We start from the raw sequence: 8,868 nt of genomic DNA, 5'->3' as shown, positions 1-8,868 counted from the left end.
ATAGCTGCTTCTGATTGTTGTTATTGTTGCGGTTATTATTGTTGTTGGGATGATTGTTGTAGTTGATGTTGTTGTTGTTGTTGTTTGCGATTGATGTTGCGATTGTTGGGATAATTGTTGCGATTATTGTTGTAATTGCTGTTGTTGTTGTATTGGTGATTCTTATCACCGTTTTCCTCCCACTTTCTTTTGACTTGCTTCACATTGGCCTCTTTAGCAGTCTGTTCTTTAATTCTTTCTTCAATCTGGTTCACTAGTTTGTGAGCCATTCTACATGCCTGTTGTATGGAGGCGGGCTCGTGTGAACTTATATCTTCTTGGATTCTTTCCGGTAATCCTTTCACAAACGCGTCGATCTTCTCTTCCTCATCTTCGAACGCTCCCGGACACAATAGGCACAATTCTGTGAATCGTCTTTCGTACGTGGTAATATAAAATCCTTGGGTTCGTAACCCTCTAAGTTCTGTCTTGAGCTTATTGACCTCGGTTCTGGGACGGTACTTCTCGTTCATCAAGTGCTTGAATGCTGACCATGGTAGTGCGTACGCATCGTCTTGTCCCACTTGCTCTAGATAGGTATTCCACCATGTTAACGCAGAACTTGTGAAGGTATGCGTAGCGTACTTTACTTTGTCCTCTTCAGTACACTTACTTATGGCAAACACCGATTCGACCTTCTCGGTCCACCGTTTCAATCCGATTGGTCCTTCGGTTCCATCAAATTCCAAAGGTTTGCAGGCAGTGAATTCTTTGTAGGTGCATCCTACACGATTTCCTGTACTGCTAGATCCAAGGTTATTGTTGGTATGTAGCGCAGCCTGTACTGCGGCTATGTTTGAAGCTAGAAAAGTACGGAATTCCTCTTCATTCATATTCACGGTGTGTCGAGTAGTCGGTGCCATTTCCTTCAAAATAGTCAAATGGAACAAGTTAATCATACAGAATATTAAGAGTAGTTAATAGTATTTCGTAGCATAATATGAACTCATTTATAAAAGCTTTTTCTTCATATTAGCGTTTTATAAGTTTAAATTCGGGTAGTACCTACCCGTTAAGTTCATACTTAGTAGCTAATATACAATTCAACTACTACAATTCTATATGAAAAACTGATTATAATAATATTTTGCGTTCAAACTTTTACACAATATTTTACAAACTTACAATACCGCTTATTTTACATATAGCATGAAATATAGCACACAATAAATTTGATACAAGATGGTTGTGAAGATAATTCTAGCTAGTACACAAGTCATTCAGCAAAGGCAATAAAGACACGTAATTCATACGTCCAGAAACAAGTCATGCATTCTGGTTTTACTAGGATTACTTCCCATCCTTGGTCTTGTGGAACATAACCGTTATGGCCGTTGATAAGACAAGCTTGTTGTAACGTCGTCAAAGGGACGAGGGTTACGTAATGTCCAACAGTCCCGTAACAATCTAAAAACCTCATTTCTTACCCCAATTACCGACTCCGTCACTTGTGGGAACGTTTTGTTTAATAGTTGTAGCCCGATGTTCTTGTTCTCACTTTGGTGAGAAGCGAACATTACTAATCCGTAAGCATAATATGCTTCTTTATGTTGCATGTTAGCCGCTTTTTCTAAATCACGAAGTCCAATATTCGGATATATTGAGTCAAAATAATTTCTTAACCCATTGCGTAAAATAGCATTTGGGTTCCCCGCAATATATGCGTCAAAGTAAACACATCGTAACTTATGGATTTCCCAATGTGATATCCCCCATCTTTCGAACGAAAGCCTTTTATAAACCAAGGCATTCTTGGAACGTTCTTCGAATGTCTTACAAACTGATCTCGCCTTAAATAGTTGTGCCGAAGAATTCTGACAGACTCTAGACAAGATTTCATCAATCATGTCTCCGGGTAGGTCTCTTAAAATATTGGGTTGTCTATCCATTTTGTGTTTTTATACTGTAAAATAGACAAGAGTTAGATTCATAAAAAAAAAATTACTTATTAATACAAGCAATTTTTACATATATCATAAAGCATAAGCACACTATATTACATATATTACACCACACGAATACAACTATCTTATTCCGACTCGCTTGTTTCTTCTTCTTCGGTTTTGGTTCGTTTTGCCAAGTTTCTAGGGATATATGATGTTCCCCTAATACGAGCCGTCGTTTTCCACATTGGTTTAGAAAAACCTGGTGGTTTAGAGGTTCCCGGGTCATTGTTACAACTTAAGGACTTCGGGGGTTGACGATACATATAAAGTTCATCGGGGTTGGAATTAGATTTCTCTATTTTTATGCCCTTTCCCTTATTATTTTCTTTTGCCTTTTTAAATTCAGTTGGGGTAATTTCTATAACATCATCGGAATTCTCGTCGGAATCCGATTCATCGGAGAATTGGTAATCATCCCAATATTTTGCTTCCTTCGCGGAAACACCATTGACCATAATTAACCTTGGTTGGTTGGTTGAGGATTTTCTTTTACTTAACCATTTTATTATTTCCCCCACCGGTTCTATTTCTTCATCCGGTTCCGATTCTTCTTCCGGTTCCGACTCTTCTTCCAGTTCCTCTTCGGGAACTTGTGAATCAGTCCACGAATCATTCCAATTTACATTTGACTCTTCATTATTATTAGGTGAGTCAATGGGACTTGTTCTAGAGGTAGACATCTATCACATAATATCAAACGCGTTAAGAGATTAATATATCACATAATATTCACATGTTAAAAATATATAGTTTCCAACAAAATTTGTTAAGCAATCATTTTTCAAGTAAACACGGTCGAAGTCCAGACTCACTAATGCATCCTAACAAACTCGATAAGACACACTAATGCAAAATTCTGGTTCTCTAAGACCAACGCTCGGATACCAACTGAAATGTCCCGTTCTTATTGATTAAAAACGTTCCATATTAATTGATTTCGTTGCGAGGTTTTGACCTCTATATGAGACGTTTTTCAAAGACTGCATTCATTTTAAAACAAACCATAACCTTTATTTCATCAATAAAGGTTTAAAAAGCTTTACGTAGATTATCAAATAATGATAATCTAAAATATCCTGTTTACACACGACCATTACATAATGGTTTACAATACAAATATGTTACAACAAAATAAGTTTCTTGAATGCAGTTTTTACACAATATCATACAAGCATGGACTCCAAATCTCGTCCTTATTTAAGTATGCGACAGCGAAAGCTCTTAATAATCACCTGAGAATAAACATGCTTAAAACGTCAACAAAAATGTTGGTGAGTTATAGGTTTAACCTATATATATCAAATCATAATAATAGACCACAAGATTTCATATTTCAATACACATCCCATACATAGAGATAAAAATCATTCATAAGATGAACACCTGGTAACCGACATTAACAAGATGCATATATAAGAATATCCCCATCATTCCGGGACACCCTTCGGATATGATATAAATTTCGAAGTACTAAAGCATCCGGTACTTTGGATGGGGTTTGTTAGGCCCAATAGATCTATCTTTAGGATTCGCGTCAATTAGGGTGTCTGTTCCTTAATTCTTAGATTACCAGACTTAATAAAAAGGGGCATATTCAATTTCGATAATTCAACCATAGAATGTAGTTTCACGTACTTGTGTCTATTTTGTAAATCATTTATAAAACCTGCATGTATTCTCATCCCAAAAATATTAGATTTTAAAAGTGGGACTATAACTCACTTTCACAGATTTTTACTTCGTCGGGAAGTAAGACTTGGCCACTGGTTGATTCACGAACCTATAACAATATATACATATATATCAAAGTATGTTCAAAATATATTTATAACACTTTTAATATATTTTGATGTTTTAAGTTTATTAAATCAGCTGTCCTCGTTAGTAACCTACAACTAGTTGTCCACAGTTAGATGTACAGAAATAAATCGATAAATATTATCTTGAATCAATCCACGACCCAGTGTATACGTATCTCAGTATTGATCACAACTCAAACTATATATATTTTGGAATCAACCTCAACCCTGTATAGCTAACTCCAACATTCACATATAGAGTGTCTATGGTTGTTCCGAAATATATATAGATGCGTCGACATGATAGGTCGAAACATTGTATACGTGTCTATGGTATCTCAAGATTACATAATATACAATACAAGTTGATTAAGTTATGGTTGGAATAGATTTGTTACCAATTTTCACGTAGCTAAAATGAGAAAAATTATCCAATCTTGTTTTACCCATAACTTTTTCATTTTAAATCCGTTTTGAGTGAATCAAATTGCTATGGTTTCATATTGAACTCTATTTTATGAATCTAAACAGAAAAATTATAGGTTTATAGTCGAAAAATTAAGTTACAAGTCATTTTTGTAAAGGTAGTCATTTCAGTCGAAAGAACGACGTCTAGATGACCATTTTAGAAAACATACTTCCACTTTGAGTTTAACCATAATTTTTGGATATAGTTTCATGTTCATAATAAAAATCATTTTTTTCAGAATAACAACTTTTAAATCAAAGTTTATCATAGTTTTTAATTAACTAACCCAAAACAGCCCGCGGTGTTATTACGACGGCGTAAATCCGGTTTTACGGTGTTTTTCGTGTTTCCAGGTTTTAAATCATTAAGTTAGCATATCATATAGATATAGAACATGTGTTTAGTTGATTTTAAAAGTAAAGTTAGAAGGATTAACTTTTGTTTGCGAACAAGTTTAGAATTAACTAAACTATGTTCTAGTGATTACAAGTTTAAACCTTCGAATAAGATAGCTTTATATGTATGAATCGAATGATGTTATGAACATCATTACTACCTTAAGTTCCTTGGATAAACCTACTGGAAAAGAGAAAAATGGATCTAGCTTCAATGGATCCTTGGATGGCTTCGAAGTTCTTGAAGCAGAATCATGACACGAAAACAAGTTCAAGTAAGATCATCACTTGAAATAAGATTGTTATAGTTATAGAAATTGAACCAAAGTTTGAATATGATTATTACCTTGTATTAGAATGATAACCTACTTTAATAAACAAAGATTTCTTGAGGTTGGATGATCACCTTACAAGATTGGAAGTGAGCTAGCAAACTTGAAAGTATTCTTGATTTTATGTAACTAGAACTTGTAGAATATATGAAGAACACTTAGAACTTGAAGATAGAACTTGAGAGAGATCAATTAGATGAAGAAAATGGAAGAATGAAAGTGTTTGTAGGTGTTTTTGGTCATTGGTGTAAGGATTAGATATAAAGGATATGTAATTTTGTTTTCATGTAAATAAGTCATGAATGATTACTCATATTTTTGTAATTTTATGAGATATTTCATGCTAGTTGCCAAATGATGGTTCCCACATGTGTTAGGTGACTCACATAGGCTGCTAAGAGCTGATAATTGGAGTGTATATACCAATAGTACATACATCTAAAAGCTGTGTATTGTACGAGTACGAATACGGGTGCATACGAGTAGAATTGTTGATGAAACTGAACGAGGATGTAATTGTAAGTATTTTTGTTAAGTAGAAGTATTTTGATAAGTGTATTGAAGTCTTTCAAAAGTGTATAAATACATATTAAAACACTACATGTATATACATTTTAACTGAGTCGTTAAGTCATCGTTAGTCGTTACATGTAAGTGTTGTTTTGAAACCTTTAGGTTAACGATCTTGTTAAATGTTGTTAACCCAATGTTTATAATATCAAATGAAATTTTAAATTATTATATTATCATGATATTATCATGTATGAATATCTCTTAATATGATATATATACATTAAATGTCTTTACAACGATAATCGTTACATATATGTCTCGTTTAAAAATCATTAAGTTAGTAGTCTTGTTTTTACATATGTAGTTCATTGTTAATATACTTAATGATATGTTTACTTATCATAGTATCATGTTAACTATATATATATATATCCATATATATGTCATCATATAGTTTTTACAAGTTTTAACGTTCGTGAATCACCGGTCAACTTGGGTGGTCAATTGTCTATATGAAACATATTTCAATTAATCAAGTCTTAACAAGTTTGATTGCTTAACATGTTGGAAACATTTAATCATGTAAATTTCAATCTCAATTAATATATATAAACATGGAAAAGTTCGGGTCACTACAAGCTACTGGTCCGACACGATCTATAATCTTGAATGGTCCAATGTATCTTGGATTTAGTTTCCCCCGTTTACCAAATCGAACAACGCCTTTCCAAGGTGAAACCTTAAGCATGACCATCTCTCCAATCTCAAATTCTATATCTTTTCTTTTACTGTCCGCATAGCTCTTTTGTCGACTCTGGGCGGTTTTCAATCGTTGTTGAATTTGGATGATTTTCTCGGTAGTTTCTTGTATTATCTCCGGACCCGTAATCTGTCTATCCCCCACTTCACTCCAACAAATTGGAGACCTGCACTTTCTACCATAAAGTGCCTCAAACGACGCCATCTCAATACTTGAATGATAACTGTTGTTGTAGGAAAATTCTGCTAACGGTAGGTGTCGAATCTAACTGTTTCCGAAATCGATAACACATGCTCGTAGCATGTCTTCAAGCATTTGTATCGTCCTTTCACTCTGCCCATCAGTTTATGGATGATAAGCAGTACTCATGTCTAGACGAGTCCCCAATGCTTGTTGCAGTGTCTGCCAAAACCTTGAAACAAATCTGCCATCCCTATCAGAGATTATAGAGACTGGTATTCCATGTCTGGAGACAACTTCCTTCAAGTATAGACGTGCTAACTTCTCCATTTTGTCATCTTCTCTCATTGGCAGGAAGTGTGCTGACTCGGTGAGACGATCGACTATTACCCAAATAGTATCATAACCATTTGCAGCCCTTGGCAATTTAGTAATGAAATCCATGGTAATGTTTTCCCATTTCCATTCTAGGATTTTAGGTTGTTGGAGTAGACCTGATGGTTTTTGATGTTCAACTTTGACCTTTGAACACGTCAAACATTCTCCTACATATTTAGCAATATCGGCTTTCATACCCGGCCACCAAAAGTGCTTCTTGAGATCTTTGTACATTTTTCCTGCTCCGGGATGTATTGAGTATCTGGTTTTATGTGCTTCCTTAAGTACCATTTCTCTCACATCTCCAAACTTTGGTACCCAAATTCTATCAGCCCTATATCGGGTTCCGTCTTCCCGAATTTTAAGATGTTTCTCTGATCCTTTGGGTATCTCATTCTTCAACTTTCCTTCTTTTACAACCCCTTGTTGCGCCTCCTTTATTTGAGTAGTAAGGTTAGTACGAATAATTATGTTCATAGCTTTTACCCGTATAGGTTCTCTGTCCTTTCTACTCAAAGCGTTGGCTACCACATTCGCTTTCCCCGGGTGGTAACGAATCTCAAAGTCGTAGTCATTTAATAATTCAATCCACCTATGTTGCCTCATGTTTAGTTGTTTCTGATCAAATATATGTTGGAGACTTTTGTGGTCGGTATATATAATACTTTTGACCCCATATAAGTAATGCCTCCAAGTCTTTAATGCAAAAACAACCGCGCCCAATTCCAAATCGTGAGTCGTATAATTTTGCTCGTGAATCTTCAATTGTCTAGACGCATAAGCAATTACTTTCGTTCGTTGCATTAATACACAACCGAGACCTTGCTTTGAGGCGTCACAATATATCACAAAATCATCATTCCCTTTAGGAAATGACAATATAGGTGCCTTAGTTAGCTTTTTCTTCAACAATTGGAACGCTTCCTCCTGTTCATCCTTCCATTCAAATTTATTTCCTTTATGCGTTAACGCAGTCAAGGGTTTTGCTATTTTGGAAAAATCTTGGATGAATCTTCTGTAGTAACCATCCAATCCTAAAAATTGACGTATATGCTTCGGAGTTTTTGGGGTTTCCCAGTTTACAACGGTTTCAATCTTTGCCGGATCAACCTGAATACCTTCTTTGCTCACAACATGTCTGAGGAATTGAACTTCTTTCAACCAAAATGCACACTTTGAAAACTTAGCGTATAATTTTTCTTTCCTCAACAATTCCAGTACTTTCCTCAAATGTTCTTCATGCTCTTGATCATTCTTTGAGTAAATAAGTATGTCATCGATGAAGACAATGACAAACTTGTCGAGATATGGTCCACACACTCTGTTCATGAGGTCCATGAACACAGCTGGTGCGTTAGTCAATCCAAACGGCATAACCATAAACTCGTAATGACCGTAACGCGTTCTGAAAGCAGTCTTCGGAATATCGTCCTCCTTCACCCGCATTTGATGATACCCAGAACGTAAATCAATCTTCAAATAAACTGACGAGCCTTGTAATTGATCAAATAAGTCGTCGATTCTCGGTAGTGGGTAATGGTTCTTGATGGTAAGTTTGTTCAACTCTCGGTAGTCGATACACAACCTGAATGTACCATCCTTCTTTTTGACAAACAAAACAGGAGCTCCCCATGGTGATGTACTTGGTCGTATGAAACTACGCTCTAGAAGTTCTTGTAATTGGCTTTGAAGTTCCTTCATTTCGCTGGGTGCGAGTCTCTATGGAGCACGACCTATTGGTGCAGCTCCCAGTACAAGATCTATTTGAAATTCAACGGATCGGTGTGGAGGTAATCCCGGTAATTCTTTCAGAAATACATCGGAAATTTCTTTTGCGACGGGAACATCATTGATGCTCTTTTCTTCAGTTTGTACTTTCTCAACGTGTGCTAGAACAGCATAGCAACCCTTTCTTATTAGCTTTTGTGCCTTCAAATTACTAATAAGATTTAGCTTCGCGTTGCTCTTTTCTCCGTACACCATTAAGGGGTTTCCTTCTTCTCGTACAATGCAAATTGCATTTTTGTAACATACGATCTCTGCTTTCACCTCTTTCA

Source organism: Rutidosis leptorrhynchoides, chromosome 3 (genome assembly GCF_046630445.1).
Source record: "Rutidosis leptorrhynchoides isolate AG116_Rl617_1_P2 chromosome 3, CSIRO_AGI_Rlap_v1, whole genome shotgun sequence".
NCBI classification, from domain to species: Eukaryota; Viridiplantae; Streptophyta; class Magnoliopsida; order Asterales; family Asteraceae; genus Rutidosis; species Rutidosis leptorrhynchoides.
The sequence above is the reverse complement of the archived record's forward strand: the minus strand, read 5'-3'. Positions refer to the sequence as shown.